General features: G+C 37.3%; 1 pseudogene; it reads right to left on the reverse strand.

Moving 5' to 3' along the window:
- Positions 1 to 12,675: 12,675 nt before the first annotated feature.
- Positions 12,676 to 13,089, reverse strand: LOC109450629 (prefoldin subunit 4; annotated as a pseudogene).
- Positions 13,090 to 27,587: the final 14,498 nt, after the last annotated feature.

The raw sequence follows: 27,587 nt of genomic DNA on the forward strand, positions 1-27,587 counted from the left end.
AACCACAGATGAGGGGACAGGCAGGGCAGCTGTTTTTTACTGAAGAGGGAACATACAGAATCTGTGTGAAGGCCAGAGACCACAACCCCAACTCTCATCAGCTATCTCATATTGCTTAGTATTAATCTTGGGAGGTGAGTTAGGAGAATGTAGAGAATGTACGTGCTTAAAGCAGTAGTTTAGAAATTAAAAATGCCTGAAAACACTCTTTGCGTTTGGTGTATATAATTGAGGATGATCATAAAATAAGCCACTGTATTGGTTTGCTAGGGCTGCCATATAACAAAGTACCACAAACAACAGAAATCTATTTTTTCTGAGGCTTTATTTTTTCAATTATGGAGGCTACAAGTCCTTTCTATTTTTTTTTTTATTTTTTTATCTTTTATTTATTTTAAGTGCGTTTTTCCAGGACCCCTCAGCTCCAAATCAAGTAGTTGTTTCAATCTAGTTGTGGAGGGCGCAGCTCATAGTGGCCCACGTGGGGATCAAACTGACAATTTTGTTGTTAAGAGCACTGAGCTAACTAGACGCCCCATACAAGTCCTTTTTAAAAGGCAAACACCCCTTGCAAATTTAACCCAGTAATACTTATTAGCTTTTAACACTTTAGCATCCGTAATTCTTTCCAGTTTTTGATAGTGGATTTAGGCAACTGATCCAGAGAGACAGGTCCCAAGAGAGGGAAGAGGTCCCGAGAGAGAGGGGACACTGCAAAGAATATCTTGGACAGAAAGCATGACTAGTTATATTTATACAGCCAAGACTTGGAGAAAAGTAGGGTCTAGTAAGCAGTGAGAGCCCTGAGTGTCCAGTGTTGCTGGGTTTGAAGGTATAGGAAAAACTTTGTAAACGGTTCCACATTGCCCCCAGACTACACACTTCTGCTTCAGTCACACAGATTATCATCTTTTTTTTTTTTTTCCCTTTCTTTCTATATTGTACATGGAATTACTGAGTTTCCTATTTTTGGAATCTAGAAAAATATTATCCAGACCAGGAGTTCTCAGTTGGGGGCAATTTTCCCCCCAGGAGATATTTGGCAATGTCTGGTGACATTTTTGGTTGTCATAAGTGGGGAGGTGATGCCAGCATCTAGTGAACAGAGAGGCCAGGGATGCAGCTAAATATACTACAGTGCACAGGACAGCCCGCTACAACTAAGATTGTCCTCCTTAAAATGTCAGTAGTGCTAAGGTAGAGAAACCCTGATGGAGATAAAGGTGGCCAGTTAGTTCCAGAAAGAAGCTCATATACTCTACTGTTGCAGTTGCCTAGGTAGAGTGTGGGCATGCACAGGCTTATACACAGCTCTACTGCTTTAAATGGACACGGTCAGAACCAGTTACTGGGAGACTGTTCATCTACATTATGTGTGTACATTTGTTTGCAAATAGTTATAACTTAATGCCACCTAGATTGCATGTCTTGGGGTCCTTCAGGAAGCCTACTCATTTTCGTTCTATATCAGTGTTGAATAGATTAGAAATGCAGTCCTTCTGAATAAGTGTTTGGCCTTCATTTAGGTGGCTGTTATGGGCTAAGTTGTGTTCCTCCATAATTCGTATATTGAAATCCCACCTCCCAATACCTAAGAATGTGACTATATTTGAAGATACAGTCCCTAAAGAAGTAATTAAGGTTAAATGAGGTCATTAGAGTGACCTCTATCCCAATATTACTAGTGTCTTTATAAGAAGAGATAAGGATACAAACATACACAAAGGGAAGACCATGTCAAGATGGCCATCAACAAGCCAAGAAGTGAGGCATCAACACCGCTGACACCTCATTCTTGGACTTGTAGCCTCCATAATTGTCAGAAAAAATAAATTTCTGTTGTTTGTGGTACTTTGTTATATGGCAGCCCTAGCAAACCAAGACAGTGGCTTATTTTATGATCGTCCTCAATTATGTAAACCAAATGCAAAGAGTATTTTCAGGCATTTTTAATTTCTAAACTACTGCTTTAAGCATGTACATTCTCTACATTCTCTTAACTTATCTCCCAAGGTTAATACTAAGCAATATGAGATAGGTGATGAGAGTTGGGGTTGTGGTCTCTGGCCTTGACACAGATTCTATATGTTCCCTCTTCAGTAAAAACAGCTGTCCTGCCTGTCCCCTCATCTGTGGTTGGTGGTGAGACTTTGGTAACTCAATGGAAGATTCTTTAAGGGAATTTCTTTAAGGGAAGTAGTGTGATGACATATCACTTGTGGAACATGGATTCTTCTCTTTAGTGGTTCAAATTGCATGACATTGGCCATAGTCTACCTCACCAATAGGTGAGCCTTCCCAGAGAAAGCCTCTGTGTGATTTGTGAGTCATTCTCCCATTTTGTGAGCGGTTGAGCAGTGAAGAAGTTAAGCAATAACTTACTGGCTGAAAAATGGAGATAATAATAGTACTTGCCTAATAAGGTTATTGTGAAGATTCAAGGAGATAATGAATAAGCTTAGAATAGTGCCTAGCACTTTGTAAGGGCTCAAAAATGTTAGCTATTGTTATTTATTCATCAAATATATACTGAATTCTGGCTCCTTACTAAGCACAGTACAAGGTGATGTGTCAGAGTCAAAGGCAGATGAATCATGGATATAGTATCAAAGAAATGATTAATATATCAATAGTACTAATAGCTACCATTTATTCAGCACCTCCTGTGGGTCAGCCTCTATGCTAAGTGCCTTATATTTATTATGTTGTTTATTCTTCAAAAAGACCTTGTGAAAGAGGTCTTCTTGTCCTATTTTATAGATAAGGAAACCGAAACTCCCTGGGGGTAAGTAAAATACCGTAAATCAGCATTTTAGTTATACATGTGAGATGTATACCAGACCCATGCAATACCTCAGCTCTTCTGCCTTCTCTGTGAGTTTATGGGAGTGGAAGAGATGCCTCACGTGTATAAGAAGTATACTACCAAAGAAAAAACATGTTATGTGCCTTAGGAAAGATATTGATAAATTGTTACAGGGATTAGAGTAGGAAGAGATTTTCCCTTTGGTGTTTTAGGGAAAACCCTTAGGAAAGATATAAATTGGGCTGAATTTGCACGTGTAGAATTGGCAGGGTTGGGGTGGGTGGAAACATTTCTGGCTACAAGAACAAAACCATGCAACAGGAAACTGTGGTTTTTAAATGAGGAACAAGAGGGAGTTTGGTTTGACTAGAATTATGAGGGAAATCCTCATCGGGCTCTCGCTTGAACCATTGCCTCTTTGTTTCCCTCTAACTTGCCCTCAGTTTCATTCTTCTGAGGACTTGGTCCCCCAAATATTGTCTATTGTGAACTGAGAAGTAGCTGCACTTCCTAAATCTGATCGTGTTGCTTCCTGCACGACATTCTTCAATCTCTCTCCACCAACATGATGAATATCTAAATTTTAGAGCTTTCATATGTGTCCCACTGGAAACCGCTTTGATTTAGTAGCCAAGAGTTAGATCAGGCACTCAAAACCCACTTAGGGGCAGGTTGTGGGTCCCCGGGGGAGGAAGAATCTTGATTTTTTTTTTTTTTTTTTTTAGGGAATCTCGCCCTGGGGCCCTGACTCCTGTATCTGGCTAAGTGTCATTAGAGGAACTAGTTAAACATCTACATTCCTGATGCCATTCCAGGCTCCCTCACCCAGAATTTGGGGTAGATAGAGGCCAGCAGAAGGCCCAGGAATTTGAATTTTATTAATTGTCCAAGTGATTTTGACAACCAAACGTGTAGCCGAAACACTTGCTATAAATCTCTTCCAGGCTAAGCAAAAGGTGGAGAAAGGAGATGTTCAAACTGGTGGAGATTGAGGGGAGGGGAGGACGACAAACCCAGAGGCTTTGCTGGGCCTGAGTCTGCCCTGCAGGGCTATCTATGCATTTTTACTTTTTTATGTATATTCTACATTTCTCTTTAATGTTTTTCATGGTTAACACGTAGGCAGAATCTGGAGGCCCTGGAACTTGCTACCACATTTGTATTAAAACCAGGAATTTCCATAAAAACTAACAGACCAGAATTCTTTTATCTTACAATCCTAGAATTGTTAGGAATCTTAAAGGTCATTTAGGGGGACATGCAAAATTTTAAGACTACTTTAGATATCTAAAGGACAATGACATCAAGCATGTGATTGTGGTGAGTAGCTCAGGTCAAGCTTTACCTGAGGCTTCCTGCCCCCAGCATTGATGGCTGGGAGATCAGGCAGTCAAAGCGTAAAGGTGGAAGGGAGAAAGATCTGGACAGTTGCACACTGGAAAATGAAGGGAGATAGGATTGTGTATAGAGAGGAGAGGGAGTGGAACTGGAGTATGGCTGGCAGCAGTCTTTCAGTGTAATCAAACATGAAGGAATTCATTTACTTTCTCACCAAACATTTATTAGTCATCTGCTTGGAGCCTGACCTGACACCAATGGCAGATCCTGCCCTCAAAGAGCTCTCAATCTAGTAGATAAAGAAATCCACCTTACAATAGAAAGTGATAAGTCCAACAATAGAGGCAGATACTAGGAGTAACTAAGAATATAGAAGACACAACAGCCCCAAAGTCTCTTTCCCAATCTTTTTGAATGCCAACTTTCTTTTTTGTTTCTTTAAAGTTCTCTCTATGGGGTGCTGTGACAAATGGCTACACTTTGCCCTCATTCCCCTCTTCTAACGTCTCCTACAATTCCCAAGCTATTGCTGGGCACCGTGGACCAAAGCCATTTCATTGCTATGATATAAAATGGCAATTGTGAAAGTAAATTTTAAGATGTTTTGGGGATATACGGGATAGAACAAAAAAAATGAAGAAACAGATTGAAGGTGCTCCCAGGCTGATATCAGGGCAGAAAATGCAGGGAACCAAAGAAGGAATAAATTGGAGAATGAGAAAGAAACAAAAAGTATTCCAAACATGGAAATGGCTGCAATTAGGAAATAGTAAGCAGTATAATTTAGACCTGTACAGTGGAAGACAAGAATTCTAAGTGTGTTTTTTACCGACTAGGGAAGGGGAAAATATACCTTCACCCTGAAATAAAGAACTGCATGAATTAGAAGTGCTGCCAGAAATTTCAAGGATACCAGGGAAGATATTTTATTGTTATAATTGTTAGATTAATTGAAAATTAATAGTTAAATTGGTACAGTTAGTACCAAAGTTAGTCTGAATGATATCCAATGCTTAAAATTACTGTACTGTATTACTATAATTTAGTGAATTAAGGCCAACTTCAAAGATAACAAATAACAAATAGCTTCAAATAAAATTTAAAAGATGGTCCTGTTTCTCCGCCCCAAAGATTAGTAAGGTTCTTATTGCAATGGAATCCTAATTCATTTTGTTTAGCTTTTCATTTCTAACAACTAGGTTGACTCTCTGCTACATGGATTTAGTTATTAATAGATATTTTATAATTCAGCCCTCTCTACTCGATCAGTGTTTCCTTTTTTATTTCTTTCTACTCCTGATACAAGACAGGCACACACTAGACATTCAAAAAATGTTTGCTGAATGATCAAAACCTTGACTAGATATACACACACTCAGAGTTCATCATTTTGAACTATTATAGGAAAGAGTAAACAAAATATAGATTTCATAATCCATAATCATTTAGACTCAACATTTTTTTCCTAAGTATCAGACAATATTTGTACTTCTGGACAGATTTTCCCCCCCAATAATAAAATTGAGATCCAAAATCAGCCTCCTTATTGAGACTTCAGGCCCAACAGTTAGATTATAGGAGGGTATTGTGTATAATTCAGAATTCACTCCAAGTGGACTTTCAGTCCAAGGAGCTGAATAATGGCCTCAATTACTTCACTCCTTCCCCTGCTGCAGGAATCAGTCACCTGGACACTGACATGTGGTCTGGTTGCCATGGCAGACTTCTAAGCTTGGGCTCTTTGCATGCAAAGAATAGCACCTGTGACTGCACATATTGAAAATTCAATTGCAGGTGTTTTTGCAAATTGGATTTTGAGGGGGAAGTTTAAGCCAATCCTTTTGAAAGTGAATCCTTCTAATGTGTGAGTAATGCAGAAACAAGAAGAGAAGTGACAATCAAAAACCTATTAAAATTTAGTTTCCAGGGAAGAACCTGACTGTCTAATGACATTTATACTTTCATAGCTTGGCATTTAACAGTCGTTTTGTGTCAGTGGCTTCTTTTATATATGCCACATGATAAATTTTTCAGTTCTGTCTCTTTCTGAGACCCTAATCCCCACCATTCTAAGATGCTTGAAATGAGCTAATGGCTCCAAGAGATGAGGTTTTCTGTCCCTCTGAATTTCTCCACTGGAACCTAGAATGATGCCTTAAGCACCAATACATGAAGTCAGTCGATTACTCTTTCAATCCATTCATTCCACTCATTCCTTCTTTTATTCAGTTCTCAAAATCATGGGTAAATTATTATGGCCAAAATAAAGGCTAAACAGACCAGCTGTTTAAAAACTTTGGAATTTAGGATAGCAATGGAGTTATATGTCTAAACTAAAGAACTTATTCTCACCCAATTCATCACTGATACTTTTAGTTTGCATTCCTGTTTGCCTCCCTGATTTTTAGCTTTCGTTAAAAAGCCACTGCATCCTCCCAAAAGTTTTAGCCTAACTGTTCTGCTTTGTACCTGGGCTCTTATTTGCTACTGCTGCCACCCTCTCGGGGACACAGGAAATGGCTGAGAAGGTAGGAGTGGAGAGGCGGAATCCGAAGCAATAGAAGCCTAGACTTACATTTTGGTCAGATTGTACTCGTAAATGTGCAAAAGAGCAATGAATGATCAGCTTTTCATTCTTATCCGTTAGCTCTCCAATCGATCGACATGTGGTTATTTGGTGTTAGCGAGGGAGGTTGCACGACGAATGTCTGGCTCAGGATCCAAATCTGTCTCTTTCCCTCCATAAAAAAGAACATAATTCTAATGAAAAAAAGAAGATGAAAATTTGAAGTTTTAATACATTAACAAGTATATAAGATAATATTGAGTGGTCTAAGTATGAATGTATTTAGAAAGGGGGGTTGGGATTTTATTTGGTCTCTCTTGGATTATATGAATTGTGGTAGTTGAGCCTGTTAAAAGTAAATGCCATATAGAGAAATGTTTTCTGAAAGCAAAACTTGATGTTTGCAAAACTTATAGTCTCATGGGTTTCTGATTGGGAGAGTGCACACAGACCCTTCCAATGTAAATACATACATTCTAAATTTACCTGAGCGCTTTAAGCAGCTCTTAACATCATATGACAAGGAGAACATTTGTTAATCAGAAAAATTACAACCTATTCAGACTTATTGTTTGATTATTTCTTTGCTGACCTCTGAGGTCCCATTGTTGATTGAATTAGTTATAGTACTCATATTTGTTTTAGCAACTAGCTATTATGAATGCAAACTCTTCTTATCGCCAGATGATTGATAGGCACATTAAGAAGTTGTTCAACAGGTTGCTGGGTTTGAAGAAATGCTTAAATCCTGATAGGTTACTTTTTTTTTTTTTTTTTTATCAGCAAAGAGTAGGAATTAGCACAGATAAGCTCATTGTAACAACAATTTTATTTTCAAAGTGGAATGTTGTCATTTCTTTAAATTTGATTCTTTTAAGTAGTAGATGCTGTCAGTTTCCTTTTATAGATTTAAATGCATAAAATTTTGGTAGGTTGAAAATGTTATGAAATAAAATACTTTTCTAATGTTGGCTAGAGAGGGTATGCTACAAGGAATATTGTCAAGCAGTTGGAGGTGATGAAGTATAGTTGGTACTAATCATCTAGATTTTTTTTCCCTTTTTAAAAAAGTTATTTGTTTATTTTTTTTTAGTTGTTGCACCGGGCCTCCATTTTGTAAGGGTTTTCAGGCACTTAAAATAAGTTAGGCCCACAATGCCTAACATTTTTTTTTCCCCCATTGGTAAAAACATTGCTTTGATTTTTTTTTTTTTAATTTATTTTTTAAATTTATTGGGGTGACAATTGTTGATTTTTTTTTTTTTTTTAATGGAAACATAAGCACAATAGAGTAAGGTAAATTGCCCATGGTTATCTAATAGGTAAGTGACAGGGTTAAAGTTCATAGGTCATCATCTTTAGTCTTTAGTGTACAGGCCCAGCAGAGCTTCCCAATCAGATTGGCTGTCCTTTTGTCTTATCTCTTCCTGAAGACACAGGTGCTGTGGTGACTAGCACCAGAGAAAAGCCTAAATATGGACATAATGGGTAAGTCAGAACAAATGACTGAAAATTTTTTCTTGAATGGAAGCTGAATGATGTTGCTGGAAAATTCTGTTGTGTCATGCCACAACTTCAAAAAGGGTCTGATACCTTGTTAGGGCTTTTCAGATGACCCCAATTCCTGATGGTGACTCTATATAGAATTATTTTATACCAATGTTGTGAAGGCAGATACCCAGAAGTACAATATTATATACAATTATATGTAGGGCAATTTTGAAATAAAAAACCAAAAGAACATGAAGATTGATGACGTGAAGTTCCTGAAATTGAAACTGGCCTAGTGTCAACTGGTCAGGATTTGCCGACTCTTTGATGGGGGGTGAGGAGGACTCCAGTGTGGACAGAGTGCAGATAAAGTACACTTTATCTATTGGCATGTTCATGGATGATGTGGAAGCTGACAAAATGGCAGGGTGTCTAATTATTAAACAAGCCACATGTTCATATCTTCCTCCACTTGTTTCCTTGGAAACCCAGTTCCTTGTCAATTTTCTGAATTACATTAATATTAAACTATGACTTTGAATAAGGAAGAATGTGAAGTATCTGAGGAGTATTATTTATATCTAACAAGTGACATTTGTATCACATGGATACACGTTTAAAATGTTCTTGAGAACACTGAAAAATAAGGAAATAGAGTTCAAAAACATAGAACTTGTTAGACTAGTTTCTGTTTAAAACTTGGTGGATTATACCTCTTTGTTTTAAACCATTACAGCAGCAATGATTAAATATCAGATTCCTTAAAGAGTCACTAGTTCCTTTTGGAACGTTTTGATTAAAGCATTGTATTTATTAAATTGTTCTTACCCACACATCTTTCCTTCAAGATGTTGTTTTTCCCACGTCTGCTGTTTCATTACATGACAGTTATTGAAAGGCTAGATGCTGTTTACTTTCCCAAGGTTTATTTTTATATCATAAATTATACTGTTTTTTTACACATCACAAGAAGTAGTGTGGTCTACTCAAACTGGGCATCAGGAGACTTGGGTTCTATGCCCGACTCTGACATGTGACTTTGGCTAAGTCAATGAATTCATATGTGTCTCAGTCTCCTTAGCCACATAATGGGGATAATAATATCTGTTTTCTACCTACTTCACAGGTTTTTTTTTTTTTAAGATTAATTAGTCCATGTTTGCAAACCACGCTGAGCTCCTTTGATAACATACAAAGCATCATTATTTATGACAATAATAATAGTGTGTCGAACCTGTGGGCTTTCTTTCATCCAAGAATCCCAAAGTACTTTACCACTGGGATTGTAACTTTACAGAGGGTTACTGTGTGGTAGCTGGCTCTCCTTGAAGAAACAGATGGTAACAAGAAGTCTGGGTTTTCACGAGAGAGTAATTAAGTCTCCCACCAACTCTCTGCATCATTTGTATAAACTTCCCAAGACAGAAGAGCTGCTCCCAAAAGAGAGCTGAGTCGGACACCTCATCACTGTTTATAAACAAGTCATAGGTGACTTGGAAAATCAATATTTGGAACTCCCAAATGTATACATGGAGAATTTGGGAAAGCATGGGAATATTTAGACAGCAGGTAAATTAGGTTCAACAAAAATATAACAAGTGTGAGTTACCTGAAGGTCTTTCAGGTTGTATCCGCCAGTTATGCATGAGTCCTGTGGTCTCTTCTTGGCAGTCTGGTTAGGCAGACTTTCAGTTAATTGACCAAGATAAATTAAGTGCCTAACTCATGTGCAGGTCTGAGGTTATTAAGAAAAAAAGCCTACGATGTGGTCCCTGCCCTCAAGTTGTTTACAACCTATTTGAGAAGATGAAACTAAGATACAGGAAACAATAAGTGGACCATGGAAGATAGCAATGTAATTAAAGGCTAAATTGTGTGGAACAGACCACAGGAAGTAGAGAGAAGTGAGCCCTCAGTATGACCAGTGTAGTTCAGGAAAGCTTTACTGAAGAGGTGAATTTAAAAGAGCGTGTTTTCCACAGGACGAATATCACATCAGCAACGTCGGCAGTGTGTGTATGGACAGTGTGTGCCTGTGCTGGGAGACAGGGCAGATTGGGGAGCTGCTCCCCAGGTAACCAGGGGCTCTGGGGCCAAGCAGGGAGGAGGAAGCTCCCAGGGTACATGGGGAACTTCAATGCGCCGCAGAGGAGTTTGGACTTAATTTAATTGACTTTTTTTCTTTTTTTTTAAAAGACGTCAGAGCCCAGGGACCTGATATAAGCAGCATTTTGAAATGATTCTTGGGCAACAGTATGCAGGGATCACCAGAACAGGAAAGAGACCTAAAGTTGGGAGGCCAGCTGGAGCCAGATATGGTAATTCAGAGAGGTGGAACATTATCTAGAAGTGGTGGATATGGAAAGAATTAATTAAAAATAGAGCTTTTAATGAGAGTTTACCATGTACCAGGATGCATCTTATTCTTACAACAACCCCAAGGTGACACTAATGTTAACTCTGATTAGCACTGATTTCCTGATGTGGAAACCGTGGCTGACAAGGGTTACACAGTACTAACTTGCCCAAAGTCACAGAGATGTGTTAGAATAGAAGTGTGAATCCTAAACCGCTATTTAGATTTAAGAGATCAACACGGGAGGGGTAGACATTTTGATGAGAGAATAGCTGTCCAGTCTAGATAGGAAAATGCTCTGTTAAACAAAGTTAAAACAGGTCATTTACCCGCTTTTACTCCTGTAGGATGACTTAAGAGCCTCCACTGGGCCACTTATGGCACATTGTGACTCTGCAGGAGAATGTAGCCTGAGGTACATGTCCCCACATTGGCCTTGTGCAGAAAACACTTGGAAAATGCTCGCAAGGAAACTTCCTTTATTGCCACGATAACCTCCATGATCGGGAATGCTAGGGAGCCTTTAAGGCTGGGAGTGGGGGCGTTCCAACCACTAATAGAGAACCGCTGTGAGTTAGGAACAGGGTTAAGAACAGAGAGGAAGAAGACAGGCACACCTGGGAGGCTGCTCTCAGGATGTCAGACTAGGTTCAGGACCTGGGAATGCAACGTGGGAAGGTTTGGATCACAGGCGAGTTAGCAACCGAGGTTCAATGCCCCTCGTACCTGACGCTGGATCGTCTCTCGCCTCACCTGGTTGGACTCTGCTCGTCCATCCTGTCTATCACGTTCCGCAGTTTCTGAAAGTGCTAAGGCTGGGCAGTAGCTGATGCTCTTGATGTGGGGTTGAAGAGAGGTAAGTAGGTTTTTCTGGTGGGAAAAGATGTGAGAGTTAGGTTGCAGGCAAGAGTGGATTTGGTTGATATCCTGGAAGCCCAGGACTATAAAATTTGACTTTAACTAACGACGAAACTGGGAATACACTTCTAATGAGAAAAGAAGGTTCTTGGCGAAGAGGGTTTTTGTTGCTCGTTTCTGAGGCGTTGAAAGGGGAAAAGGTTAAAACAAAACTACAGCTAAGTCTAAACCCCCAAGAAACCTTAAACATTGGCTGGTTTTAAAATTCTCCTATAAATGATCAGAGCATTAGCCATTTATTTCCAAAGCTTGCAATTTGACTTATGAATCCACTTACTGAATACATTTTGGATACATTTGGCAGACAAAGTGGAGCAGGAAATCATTATTGGATAAAAAGGGCCACACAGGAGGAAGTTTTTATTGGCAAAAAGCAGCTTATATATTCACAGAATCCTATCATCTTAGTACAAGGAGTCTAGCCTCATGAAGGTTTTTGCTAAAATGTGTCCAAAGAGATAACAATCTCTTCTCTTTTCATGCCCTCTCCCCCCACTAACACATACTGGGGTCCAACTCTCTAAAATGTATAACGTATTCCAACCTCCAATACAGTTATCATCACATACGATCACATAACAGTTTAAACCCCCCTCGCCCTCCCCCCCACCTTCTTTTGCTTATCTCCTCTGTGAACATGGAAAACAGTTATCATCTTTTCTTTCAAAATCCTCATATCCTAGAAGGTTATAATTAGCTTTCCCTTAATTTTCTCAGCTTTAGATGGAATAATATACATGTGTAAGTCTGACATTTGTTGACTCTTTGAGATGTGCAAGGTACTGAGTACGTCTCATTTACTTCGGACAAAATCCTGTGAAGCAGGCATTTTTATCCCCATTGGAAAGATAAATAAATTGACACTTGAAGTTCAGAGCTTAATAATACCTTTCAAATACTTGGTAAAATGAAGAGCCAGGATTGAAAAACTGCCATTTTTATTTCTATATCGCTTAATTGATTTAATAACATGACATAAAACCCCTACACTTGATATAATCATTATACAAAATACATAGATGGATACTGTCTTCTTTTAAAAAATATAAAATACATAATAAGCAAGACATGTGAAAATAGGCAAGTTTCCATTAAATAAAAGAAATTTTTTAAAGAACTGTTTTACTTTCCGTATCATTTGAAAAAGGGAAATTATCATTTAAACAATATTCAAGTTGATTAAACAAATTTTAAAAAGTATTATAAAATGTTTAACTTTTTATCAGCTTCAAGGTTTATGTTGCTCCTCAATTTTGCATACAACTGAACTTGCAAATTTGCTGATACCCGCTGAACTGATTCCACTCTGGATTGTAAGGCATCAATTTCTTCTTGCAAAATGTTCTTTTCTTCTTCTAACATTTCTTGTATTTCTTTTTGAGACTAGCTAATGAAAACATCACCAAATTGGCAAGGTATCATTAAGCAGTCATCATCTACAGGTGTGATGTCCTTACAAGCATCTTCTAAATTTTTGAGTTGTTTCTTCTTTATGTCTCTTTCTTCCTTCAGCTCTGTGATTCTACTTGTATTCTATGCAAATTTGTTTATCTTTTGTTGATTTTCAAAAGTAACACTAACATCGGCAGCCGCCTTCTTCATGGTGGCCACCATCTAGGGCAAAAAACTGAAAACATTTTTTAAATTACATTGTATTGGGGTGACAGTTGTTAGTGAAGTTACATAGATTTCAGGTGTACAATTCTGTAATACATCATCTATAAATCCCGTTGTGTGTTCACCACCCCAGAGTCAGTTCTTCCATCACCATATATTGATAAAACTGCAATTCTTAATGGGAACTCATGGATTGAATTTTGAGTCAGCTCTTCTGCAACAACCTTCTTTTTCTTTGATTCCTTTGTTTTTCTTCAAGGCCTACTTGTTCTCAACCTACTTCCCTTTCCTCTGTTCTTTCTTTAACTATTTGAGGCCTCAGTGTTCTTCTTTATAGCTATAATTTTTTATATATTATACATTATCTACATATTGTATAATATTTATATATTATTTAGTCTTTTTCCACCATTGTCTCTCTCTTAAAATAGAAGCTCCTTGCAAATTGGAACCATGTCTTTCAATTCATTGACTTCTTAGCTAAATCATGAACTTTGAGTGGTAATTTTCCTCTTATGAAATAGGGGGAAAAAAAGAGATCAAATTAAGGGGAAGATAGACACTTTTACGAGGCCAGACCATTCCTCCTTCTGCTCTCCAAAACCATTCTGCACAAACGCAGCCAAGTATAGCGAAAAGAAGGTGGCTGCTGCAGTCAGAGGACTTGGGTGGAAAACCTAATTCTAAAATCTACCACCCATTTGGGAAACAGGGAAAGTTATTATAATATTCTAAGGACCTGTTTTCTCCTTGGTAAAATGAGCATGGTAATACCAGTCTTATAGAGTTCTTGTGAGGATTAGAGAATGTAATTAGGTGGCCATTTTTGTAGAGAGCTGGGCACATGGTAGCTGTTATATCTACAGCTTTTCTAAGCAGGCTGTGTTCTATGTTTGCATGTCTTAACACAGAAATCCCTCTCTTACCAGACAGTAAATTCCTCAAGAGCAGAGACCATTCTTCATTTTTACTATGCCCTTCCACCCCACCCCTAGCTCAGTGCTTGCCACATAGTAGCATTCAACCATTGTTTAAATGACTGTATGAAAAGGAGCTCTAGTGAAGTGTTCAAGTTGGAAGACTCTAAAAGCGTTTAAAGGAGAACACAGCTGCTTTCTACCAATGGTGCTTTGTACCAGACCCCAGCATGGGGCTCTACTCACAAAAAAGGTGCTCAGGTAGGTAGTCTGCAATTACTTGAATTTATCTCAGTGACTATATTTTCATTCTAGCATTTCACTTTCAAATATGGATATACTTCAAAACAAATAATAATAATGTCCTGTCCTTCCCTTATGGATTGTTTTCTTTCTTTAGCTCTACACATTTTAAACAAACTTATTTTAAAGTCTCTCTCAGATTCTTCTATTACTCCTAGTTCCTGCACAGTAAATTCTGTCTTTATTTGGATTTGATGTACCCCTTTCATGGTGGTTGGCTTCCCTTTTTGTTGTAATTTTTGAGATAGAACTCATCTTCAGTGGGAGTTGTCTGTATTCGTGCCTTGGACTGTGGCAGTATCCAGTGGGACGTGTTTCCATTTGTCTTTGTTATGATCCTAAAGGGGTAAACTAAGCCAGCACAGTTTCTGTTACTGAAAATAAGGCCCAGAGTGCAGGCCCGAGAGAGACCTATGGAGAGACCACTTCTTCCATGCCTTCCTAGCCTACCTTAACAATTAGCATGTAGTTACATGTACCTATACTTTCCAAGATATTAATGAGGGCCTTGTAAAAGTCCATCTTTCTCTTATTCTTCCAACACTGTCACTCTGATGTGGAAGCTAGATGATCTGGACAGGAGTAGTTATCAGGAACCATTCTGATTATTATTCAGTACCGAGTTTTCTTAAAGTGTTGACTAAGTTGATTAATGATTCCCCGCCCCCTCAAGTATAGAGGTGAAGCTCATATTTTTAGTCTTTATTTTATTTTATTTTTGGTGATTACAGAAAGTTTCTTTTCTTTATACTTTTTTATATTTTCCAAATTTTCTACAGTAAATATTTTTAATAAAAAATGATTTTAAACTCCTCTCTTCAAATTCCAATTTTCTTTTGAACTTCCTGAAGGTTTTCCAAGCACAACTACTAGTTTTTCTTCTTCATGGGTATAATATCTATCTCTCTAATTTCCCATTAAGATTTTAGAGAATTAGGAAACTATATATCTCAAATATTTCAAGAGAGTCCAGTTTCACTCTCACACTTGTAAAATCAATATTTAATTCATTAAGTGTGGTTATTGTATTTATAAGGTTTTCAGGCTTCTCCATAAGCCACTATACCATCCCCCTTTCCAATTTTCTCTCTAGGGCCTTATTTATTTAATAGCTTGAAGAAAGTTTTACAGTTTTTATTGCACAGAAATAATAAATATGCTTAATGTTATATTCATACAGAGTATACTATGCTGTTTTTTCCCAACACATAAGCAATTCCTTAGACTTTGTGGAGTTTCTTGAAGATGATGGTATGTAGTCCTTTGCTGGTGGTAGCTGATTTTTATAATAGGCTTGGATCCAAGAGATTGAAGATATTGGTGTTTCAAGGATGTGTAAGACATTGATTTTCGCATCAAAGAGTTTATAATTTAGAAGAGATGTCTACACCTTTAGGTTTTTTTCTTGAGGGTTTGTTTCCACAGTGAAGAGTTTAATCTCCTGTCAGAGCAAAGCTGCTCAAACTTGAACATGTACTATATACCAGTTACCTGAGTTTTTGGTGAAAAGCAGATTCTCATTTAGTTGGTCTGGGGTGGGGCTGAGACTCCATCTATAGCTGTTGCTGCTATCCATGGACCATATCTTTAATAACAAGAGAGGAAGGACTACAATCCCAGCTGCCAGTTCTTGGAGTTATGTTGGAGGAAAGGACTGGGAGGTCTCAACATTCCGTAAGGGATGTTTGTTTGCCTCCTTTGCACAGAGACTCACTTAATCCCCTGCTTTTAGTATGGTGCCCCGTGCTTCAGTGCGTGTGGTGCTCCCAGATACAGACCCTGGGCTTCAATTCAGGGGAGAAACTGCTACTATTCTGCCTAGGATGGGGGAGAGTGACAGAAGCATGTGCTTGGTCAAGGGGAAAGGAGGAGAAGGTTTTTGTTGGTGATGGGGGTGGTGTCTGATTTCTTTTAGACAGACGTTTCACCCAATTCTGTTTTGCTCTTATCTTCGCTACTACTTCCAGAGGTACATGGTTCTGCCAATTTTTGAGAATTAAAATAAATGCTGTATGTAAAGCCAGTTGGGTTGCAGCTAGATTCTTTTAGCTTCTGACTTTAAGATTAAGCTATCTTGGATGCCTTACTTTATTTTACTAGCATTTGTCCTACTTTCCAACCTCTACTTTTAAAGTTAAAAAAAAAAAAAATTTGTTTTCTCTTTTGTCTGTTCTCCCATTCTCTTTGCCCTTGGGAGCAATGCTCTTAACAGAATCTATTGTAGTTTTAGGGAGTTTCAGGAGAGAGAGAAGATAAATGTATGTGTTTAGTCCGCCACTTTTGACTATAAACCCTCCCTAATTCATTTTTTGCTTTATGCTTCTGACTGTTGTCCTTGGAGTTCTTGAAAATAGAGTTTACAATATATAATTTATGGGACTTCCCCACTCAATTGAAGTTGACTTGCTTGCCTTTCCAAGATTGAGTAATCCTGGCTCACAAATTCTCAAGTATAGCCTTACTATCTCTGTATGCAGATGAGACAAACATCACTATTTTATTGACTAATTTCCAATATTTCTGCTGGTCTGGGACTCATAAGCACCATTATTTTTCTCCATGTCTTGGAGCAACTCTAAGGGCATAATTCACTTAATATGAGGCTCCTGCTTGCCTTAGAACTGATTTATTTGTAGCTGGAGACGTAGTTTTATATTACAATAAGGCACTCTGACTTAGTTATACTTGTTTCCCCCACTCCTTCCAGGTAAGTGTACAGATAAAGGGAATATCACAAACAGATGACCTGTGGTAATCTAGACCTCTTTTTTTCTTTTCTTCTTTTTCTCCATCACTAAACTCCCTAAAAGGAAGTTTAACAGAGCCTAGATATTTAATAGAAATAATATCTGGGATGTTGAGGGAATTAAAATATGGGATAAAAGCAGGGTGCTCACTCTGAGAGTCCATGATTCTTTGAGAACCTGCATGTCTGATGGTGCATCCTCAAGTGAGTGTGTTTTTCTTTCACCAAACCTGGTGGTATGAGGAAGTGGAGAATAGTAGCTAAGAACATACGTGTAGCATTCAGAGTTACATAGATTTGAGTTTATTCTACTTACTAATGGGATTGACTTGTCCAAGATAGTTAATTTTTATAAGCTCCTATTTCCTCACCTGGACAGTAGGAAAATTAATGCCTGCCCTCCACATTATTGTAAAGATTAAATATCATAATGTATGAAAAGTCCCTAGGATAGTGACTGGCCATTAGGATGTACTTACTGTTTGGTTATTTTGGGGTTCCCGATGCCTTTATTTTTCCTCTTTCAAAACACAGAATCCCACGTCATCTGCAGTTCCAAGAGTTCAAGAATTTTCTATTTATTTGTATTAGAAAGCAGAAGACCTTTGAGTCTCACCTACAATATCTTTGGCAGCCCTTGAGAAGTTAATTTATTATACGAAGTTTAAAAAATATCCCCCCAAATTCAATCTTTTTTTCAGAATTCCCTGATCCTTAAAAAAGAAAAAAAGAAAGAAAGAAAATCAAATTGTTTGAAAAAAAATTTCTAGCTACTTTGGCTCTGTGAAACTCATTAAGATAAAGACGTAGAATTAGGGGTTTTTTGAATTAAAAAATCTTATTGCCCATGCCAGACCAGCTCTGAAGGGTGTAGGGTTATGCTGTAGCTCCTCAGGTTACCTTTAGTATTCAGTTGTCTGATGTATTTATTTTTATGAAATAATACATGATAGAACATTGAACATGTGTTGGAATGGATATAAATATACAAACTGGCTTTACCCCTTCTTCTTCAAGATAGAAGAGTGATTTGTTATCATTCTATTACTTTGTTTCTCCTTCCAATCCCTCTGTTCCCTCTTTCCTTTTTTCCCCCAAGGGATAAGATGGAAGGCTGAAATTGCTTAATTAGACAAGACAGAGATACTCTGCTGTCCTAGTTTGCTGTAACTTCCCTATATAACTGCACTGTGTGGCTAAGACCTAGAAATACCTGTTACTAACCTGTCATTTAAGATAGTCTCAAATGGTTTAGTGTGATTTAATCACTCGTTCTCTCTCTTTCTCGCTCAGTAGCTTAATACGACGAAGTCACTCTCATGGCTTCTTATCAATATAGGACACCAATGAATGCTTTTGAATTCTAAATGTTTTTGGAAACTCTTGGCTTTGTGTCCAACTGCCTGTGGATTGAATCCACAATCCACAGCCCGCATTCTTTTCACACATTTCCTTCAGGCCACACTCCCTCAGTGGTCTAGCCTGACTCCAATTTGCAAGTGATATTTCCACCATAAGTCTTGGGTTGTATGACCCTTTAGCTTCAGCAGATCCAGTCATCTAGGCAGAGAAAGACATGCAAAGAAGATGAAGCAATCCTTACAACAGCCAAGGGCCCTTTGAGAGCCTGATTCAAGAGTAAAATTTCCCTTTGCCTCACCAGGCTCTCTCCTGGCAACAGGAGGACCTATAGAAAGGAAAGATTTGCTGGCCCGAGACAGGGCCTGTCTTTGATCCTTGGCCTGCTATGTCAAATTTAGCCCATAGCATTTAGGTTTTGGATCAGCCTGAAACAAATTGTGTGATTTCCTAAAAGCTTAAAAATTAGGAAAAAAAGGCCAACAATATGTTTCTACTTTATATCTTTGATTGGCAGAGGAGAAAACACTAGCCTTTAGTGTTATTTACTATTCACAGCTAAAAATGAAATTACTTTTGAAGCACCAAAGGTTTTATTTTGACAAAACCACTTTTCGTTTTTTTCAAAAATTGGATCATCACAGTGTTCTATCTTCCTAGTTTCATTGTTTTGCTGGAGTGTTGTTTGTGCAGAAACTACTTTCTTATATTCTAAAAAAAAAAAAAAAATCGCATGATTCAACATTTCAAGATTACTTGGTTTGATCATCTTAAAACATTTCTCCTGATTATCAATGAAAGACCTCAGGAGTCTGGGGACCTGGCCTTTTGCTTTCAAGTGGGCTCAGAATCAGCAGGCTCTTACATTTCAGAATATAATTTTAGGGCTGTAAGAACAAGTCAGCATCCCAGTTTTGAAATTTGATGCCATTTCCCAGTCACTGTCCATCCTTTCTCCTTTTCTTCCTCACTCCTACATCCCCACTCACCGAACTCTCCCATGACATCAAAAGGAGCCCTCCTTTGAGGGGGCAAAAATCATACTCACAGGACATTCTGTTTTAGTGTTTAAAATTTAAATTGTGATTCTACTTTATATGAACCACGTTTCTTTTTCTGTTTTTCTTAGAACCCAACCCATTACTGAATTATAACAAATGGAAAAAAATGCTGAAAAGAAATTAGTTAAATATTGCATTGGAAAATGCTCAGAAAACATTGAAAATTTATTATGAGTGGAGTCCCTGCTTTATCTAAAGTCATTTTATTGTTTTAATAGTATTGCTTAGTTTTACTTTTTTTTTTTAACATGGAACTTAATGGAGTACAAACAATCGATCAACCTTAAATCACTGGGCTACGTTTAAGGATTTTTGTTACTTTTTACTTCTACATTTAAAAGCAGTTCGTAGGTTCATATTTAAAATACAAACAAGTATCAAATAGAGATTGAGATAAATGTACTCTGGCTAAACTCATAGACACATGTTGAAAAGATAATAAATGAAAAATAGTCACTTCAGATTGGAGTAGTGGTAAAAGCATGCATTCTGGATAATGCAAGAGAAGAATCATGGAAGATTGGAGGGTGTGTGTGTGTGTGTGTGTGTGTGTGTGTGTGGTGATTGAGCCTTTATTTTTTACCCTTTCTCTACATCTTTGGCAGGTGCTGGGACTATGGAGAATTGAGCTCTTGTCCCATTGATGTACCCACCAAGTTCTGTATCTCTGGTGAGGAGATTGCTTTGCCTCGGTAGCCCTCAGATTTTCCAATCCTTAAATAAGGAGTGAATTCCTGTCCATCTGTCTCTTCTTGGGTCACCTCCTCATGCTAATCTTTGGAAGTATTACAAAGAAAGTATCTTAGCATTAATTTCAGCCCATGTTTTTTTGTTCCTGTTCTTGGACCATTGGTTGGTTTCTTTGGAGACAGTTTCTGAGTATTATGCCAATTGTTACAAAGTTGTGCATATCAAATTACAACCTATAGTTAATATTCAGCATTAATAGAATATTTTAAAGTGAAATTCACCAAATACAGAGCTTCTGGAGAGAATATATGACCTCGCCTTTCTCCCTGTAGTCCTTCAACAAAATCTGGTTTTATGGAGCTAATGTTTAGAGCGTTTATGATCAATGATGGAGTTCTGTACTATAATAACTGCTGTGAGAAAGAAGATAATTCTCTGGTATTAAAAATAGAGAAGAATTTAAATTTCAATAAATGAATAAATATAAGAAACATATTTCCAAAGTAGTAAAGAAATTTATGCCATCCAGTTGGTAATAGCAGCAGGGCAAAAATCACAGAACCACTTTATAAAGAACTTTCATAGATGGAATAGGATTATTGTGTGAATTTTATTTTTAAAAAATTGAGTTTGGTTTAATCTGATCTTGTGGAACAAGTTTATTCTATATTTTCTTTTAAATATGATGCTGTAGTACTATCAGAGAGTTGTTTGCTTATGTCTTACTAAACTCTGTGTGTGTAGAAATAATTTACTGGGGGAAATGTTTAAAATTAAAAAAAAATACTCTTCTGTGTATTGTCTAATAAAAATAAAACAAAATTTGATTTAGAGAATCCAGTGCTCAAAAATTTGTAGAAGTAACCATAAAAATTGAAAATCAAAGCTATTTGGTACCAAGAGAGGAGATTTGATTTTTCTTTAATAATATTTGTGTTGATTTTCAAAGTTTGGAAGCTCCTAAAGGACAGAGATCTGACCTGTTTTGTTTACTGCTATGTGACCAGTTTTATATATGGTGTATGCTCATTGCATGTTTGTCTATTGATTAGCTATATAGTTTTCTCCTAAATATCTTTCTTTATAGTCTTTGGTATAATGATTATAGATAATTATATACCAAAATTATTTGATTCACATCTCCTAAGCTTTATGCCTTATTTTGAGTAAGACAGTTTTCACAGTTCTGACATGACCATAAATAAACTAAACTTACTTAGTTTTTCACTCTCTTGGCCATTTCCAACTCCCCCCACCTTTTTTTAGTGATTAAAAAATATTTCCATTGTAGTGATCATTTTGCAATATACATGAATATTGAATCATTCTGTTGTATAACCTGAAACTAATATAACATTAAATTGAGTTCAATTTTTTAAAAAGCGAAACATTTTTTCCAAATTTAGAGCCAGATCAGATGCATCTGTTACTCTGCTCCAGACTCAAAATGAATTAGACATATATTCACATTTAGGGACTTCTTGAATTGTCTGCCTCAGGCATTAGAGAAGTTTACTCTCTGAGCCTGAGAAGGTGACATCTGGCATCTTGTTACATTAACTACGTGGAAAGAATATAGTAACATTTGGTCTTTGTAATTAGGAACTGATAACTAATCACTGTGCAAGGGTTAATTATTTGGTAAACCATTGATAGCCTAACAAAGATGTGTTGGACTTGAAATAAAAACTATAGTTACATAGAAATAGAAAGTTTTTAACAATATAGTTATAAAATGGTTGTATGTTTATGTAGAATGCAAATTTTGTCTCTGGTCATTTGATTCTCTGTCGCATTTCTCTAGGTGTCTGATGGTTTTCTGCTTATTAAAACCATCTATTCAGATGACTTTGACTAAGAAATCACAGGGGATAGTACGCCCATTTGCATGGCTTACTCTTCTCTTATTTCCTAGATAAGTGACCAAGTTATCAGAGAATTCAGCATAATTGCTTGGCCCTGATGAGATTTGTTTTAGGACTGAGTTGAGACTTTTGGGCTCCCTAGTCAGTCTCACAATGTATATTTCACACATACAAATCCACTCATATAAGGAATCTTCATGAAGCAGCAGCCAGTTTCATTTGAGCAGCCTTAAAATTTGAAAATAAATAATGCCAAATTTAACCAGATGGTGCGTATTGAGTTACTTATAGATAAACTTGACTAGATGCCAATGGTTTTACATATACCCAACAACTAATTAATCTTAAAATGCTAAAAAAAAAAAAGTGCACAAAACCATATCCATTTGGCATTAATGTGAGATAAACACATTAAAAATGATGGGATTGCAAATTGGTGCAGCCGCTATGGAAAACAGTATGGAGGTTCCTCAAAAAATTAAAAATACAACTATCTTATGACCCAGCAATTCCATGCCTGGGTATTTATGAAAAGAAATCCAAAACACTAATTTGAAAAGATATGTGACCCCTATGTTTATTGCAGTGCTATTCACAATAACCAAGATATGGAAACAACTGAAATGCCTATCAATAGACAACTGGAAAAAAAATTGTAGTACATTTATACAATGGAGTATTACTCGGCCACAAAAAAGAATGAAATCTTACCATTTGCAACAAAATGAATGGATCTGGAAGGTATTATACTAAGTGAAACAAGTCAGACTGAGAAAGACAAATACCATATGATCTCACTTGTATGTGGAATCTAAAGAACAGAATAAATGAACAAACAAAAAAGAAATATAGTCATAGGTACAGAGAACAAACTGATGATTGCTAGATGGGAGGGGGGTTGAGGGCTGGGTGAGAAAGGTGAAGGGATTATAAAGTACAAATTGGCAGTTACAAAATAATCAGGGGGATGTGAAATACAGTATGGGGAATATAGTAAATAATGATGTAAAAACTATGTGTGGTGTCAGATGGGTACTGGACTTATCGGGGGATCACTTTATAAATTATACAAATGTCTAACCACTGTGCTGTACACCTGAAACTAATATAAAATAATATTGAATGTCAACTATAATTAATATATATATATATACACATATATAGTCATGGGATGTAAAGTATAACATAGGGAATATAGTCAGCGGTATTGTAATAGCTATGCACAGTGTCAAACGGGTAGTAGACTTATTGGGGTTATCACCCTGTGAGGTATATAAATGTCTAATCATTATATTGTTTTATACATCTGAATCTAATAAAAAAAGACATTGGGGTGGCCGGATGGCTCAGTTGGTTAGAGCACGAGATCTGAACAACAGAGTTGCCGTTTCGATTCCCAAATGGGCCAGTGAGCTGCACCCTCCACAACTAGATTGAAGGTCAACTACGTGGAGCAGATGGGCCCTGGAGAAAGACACTGTTCCCCAACATTCCTCAAAAAAAAAAAAAAAAAAAAAAAGGACATTAAAAATGATCAGTCTGTGGTCTTTCTTTTTTTCTGTTTAAGGGAGAATGTAATATGCTAGTTGCTTCAAATTTAGTTCTTGCTTTTCAAAGGTTTTACTTTTCTTTAAGTACTTATTTTTTCATTTATCATGCAACAAAGTAAATAAAATATTATCTTTGTAAGAATTCAACTTACATAAAAGTTTACAATATATGTGAAATTGCCCTTTCCTAAGAGGCTCCTCCTGCCCGGAACCCCACATCCCACTTCCATCCCAGAAATAACCACTGATAAGATTTTGTTATGTATTCTTCTTGACCTTTCTTCTCTGCATAAGTATCCGTTTTGAATTTCATATGTGAGGTCGTAGCACACATATTGTTCCATGACTTAATGTTTTCGCTTGGCTTTTTCAATATCACTACACAGAGATTCAACTCATTCTTTTTAAATCCTGCAAAGTAATAAATACAATACTGTGTTTTTTTTTTTCCAAGTCAAGTTGTTGTCCTTTCAATCTCAGTTGTGGAGGGTGCTGTTCAGCTTAAAGTTGTTGGTCTTTCAGTCTTAGTTGTGGAGGGCACAGCTCAGATCCAGGTCCAGTTGCCGTTGCTAGTTGTAGGGGGCACAGCCCACCATCCCTTGCGGGGGTCGAACCAGCAACCTTGTGGTTGAGAGGATGCGCTCCAACCAACTGAGCCATCTGGGAGCTCAGCGGCAGCTCAGCTCAAGGTGCCGTGTTCAACCTTACTTGCAGGGGGCAGAGCCCACCATCCCTTGCGGGACTCGAGGAGTTGAACTGGCAACCTTGTGGTTGAGAGCCCACTGGCCCATGTAGGAATCGAACCGGCAGCCTTCGGAGTTAGGAGCATGGAGTTCTAACTGCCTGAGCCACCGGGCCGGCCCTACAATACTGTTTAATGCCCTTTTTTTGTTTTGTTTTACAGTTCTCTATTAAATCATTTTTGTTTTCCCCACAGTATTTCAGTTACAAAAATGTTGCAATGAACTTTCTTCTTTATGTTTTCTCAAGTGCTTCCATTTTTTTTGGTGATGAATTGGTTTAGCAGACTCATTCTGCATTGTTTTGGTCTTGTATATCTAATATAAAGATTGGAATGTGAAATGCTAAAGTACTACTTTTGACTTTTCTGATGTTTTACAGTTGAAGCCAGGATGAGGAGCTATTATAGTTATTGAACTGTTGAATTACCCTCTCTGCTGAGATTCCCCATGCATTTGGGGAAGGTGAGAACACTGTGATGGCAAGAAAATTGGAGATTCACCTGTTGACTCATCCGCTAATTAGTTCTCATCTTCAAAATAAACAAACAAAAACCTTCTTCAGCTCAACATTCCATTATAGTTATGGCTTCTCATTGCAGTTTTCTCTTCAAATTGTGGTCAGACTTCACTGAAGAGGAATCTCTACTTGCTCAGTTACCATTTAATGCAATCTGGGCTCTGTCCCACCAAGCTACCACCTCAGCTTAACAAATTCTTTGGATGCGTTTCAGGCCTTTTATCACCTGGCCTCTAGGCATCACTCAACACTCTTGATCACTTCCTGTAGAAGTTTTCACCTCTTTTGGTTTCTGTGACACAACTGTATCATTTCTGCTTCAGAAAAGGAACAGCAAACTCAAGCCAAATTGGTTTCAGCAATAAAAAACTTCATAGGTTACACAACTGAAAGTTTAGAGATAGAGCAGGTATTAGGGTTGGCTCTAGTTCCATATCTCTGGGATTCTCCTGGCTTGGTTTTCTTCCTTTAGAGGGCTTCTTTCTCAGATTGGCAGCGAGAGAGGGTCTGGACTCACAGTTACTTAGGATGACATCTGAGGAAGGGGCAGCTCCACTCATAGAAGCTCCCCCCTCTACACACACAAAATTAGGCATAACTGGTAACCCAAAATTTACTAAAAGAATTTAACAACAAAAAGATAAAAAGTGCACTGCTCAGCTTTTGTGCCTCCATAACACTGGTTCTAAATTAATTTAATATCTGCTGAAATACACCAATTGGCAAACCTTCATGGCATTAATCAATACTGGGGATCCCATTAAATTTTTTCTTTCTTTAAAAATTTCTAAAAAAGATTTTTATTAAAATATAGCTAACGTACAATATTATATTAGTTTCAGATGTACACTATAGTGATTAAACATTTATATACCTAAAGAAGTGATCACCATGATAAGTCCAGCGACCATCTGACAACGTAACATGCTATCACAATATTATTTACTGTATTACCTATGCTGTATATTATGTCCCCATGACTTATTTGTTTTATACCTGGAGATTTGAACCTCTTATTCCCCTTCACCCTTTTTAATGTTTCGATTACAATTGACATTCAATATTTTCTTATATTAGTTTCAGGTGTATAGCATAGTGGTTAGACATTCACATACTTTTTGAATTGATCCCCCTGACTAGTCTAGTATCCATCTGACACTAAACATACTTATTACCATATTATTGACTATATTTCCAATGCTTTACTTTACATCCCCATAACTATTTTGTAACTACCTATTTTTACTTCTTAATACTCTTTCACCCAATCCCCAGGACCCCTCCCATGTGTGAACCATTTTCACTGTGTCTGTGAGTCTGTTTCTGTTTTGTTTGTTCATTTATTTTGTTCTTTAGATTCCACTTATAAGTGATGTCATATGGCACTTGTCTTTTTCTGTTTGACTTATTTCACTTAGCATAATACCTTCCAGGTCCACCTACTCATAAGTTGTCACATCTAGAAGTTCTTCTAAGAGAATAATGAAGAATTTGTCTGGGGTTCCATCAAATTCTTCTTCCTTTTTGTATTTTTTCTGGTTTTATTAAAATATAATTAATATATAATAATGTACAAATTTAATGTGTATGACATAATGATTTAATAAATGTATATATTGCAAAATGATAACCACAATAAGTTTAGTTAACATCCATCACATAGTTACACATTTTTTTTCTCGTGATGAGAACTTGTAAGATCTACTCTTAGCAACTTTCAAATATACAATACAATATTGTTAACTATAGTCACCATGCTGTACATTATTACATCCCCAGGACTTATTTATCTTATAATTGGAAGTTTGTGCCTTTTGACACCTTCACTCAGTTCATCAAACTTTTCTTGAATCTCATTGGGTTACTTGCCCCATATAGACCCCAGCAAAGGGGGCGGGATTATTTTTAGACTAGTTAGGTCAACCCTGGAACTAGAGACATTCAGCTTTTCTAGAGGCCCATGAACTTCATGGGGGGAGGGATTATGTGAAGAAGGGAGCAGGAAATTTATACTTGTTAGGAAACCAACAATGTCCACCACGACTACTGTCTCTTGGCTTTTTTCTTTTCCTTTCTTTCCTTCTTTCTTTTTTTCTTTTGAAGTCTCGGGTTGCTCTTCTTGTTTCCCTAACGGTTTCCTCTTCCTCTGCCCATCCCTTCAATGTGAATCGGCCCCAGAGTACCTCTTTTGCTTTCTTCTCTTCTCACTGTTCATTTATCTCTGGGACAATGCATTAACTCTCCAGATTATATGATGACTCCCAAATCTACAACTCCAGTCCATGGAGTTTTTCTAAATGGTAGACTCTTTCATCCATTTGTGTATTGGACTTCTCAACTTGATTATCTCATATGTGCCTCAAACTCAGTGTGTCCCAAACTGAATTAATCAACATAACCCAAAGACCAGCATGTCCGATATTTCCAATCATCTCAGTGAATGAAAGCCTTCATCAAGCACTATTCTCTAAGTCACTGTAGACCTCTTTTACTTCCTGACATTGAAGCAGTCACAAAGCCATGTTGATCTAGCTAACAAAATTTAACAGGGCCACAGGCTATGAAAAATCTTTCCTGTATTACCTTGTCTGTCTAATTTGGAATGTGTTCTTGTCATATGTAATCTTCTGGCACTTTGTATATAACTCTATAAGAGCACTTCTGTTGTTCACTATCTTCTTGACTGTAGGGACCACATCTTACTGGTTTTTAAAATCTCTGTTCTAAGGAGAGTAACTTGAACA

The sequence above is a fragment of the Rhinolophus sinicus genome, linkage group LG04 (assembly GCF_036562045.2).
Source record: "Rhinolophus sinicus isolate RSC01 linkage group LG04, ASM3656204v1, whole genome shotgun sequence".
In the NCBI taxonomy this organism is placed as follows: domain Eukaryota; kingdom Metazoa; phylum Chordata; class Mammalia; order Chiroptera; family Rhinolophidae; genus Rhinolophus; species Rhinolophus sinicus.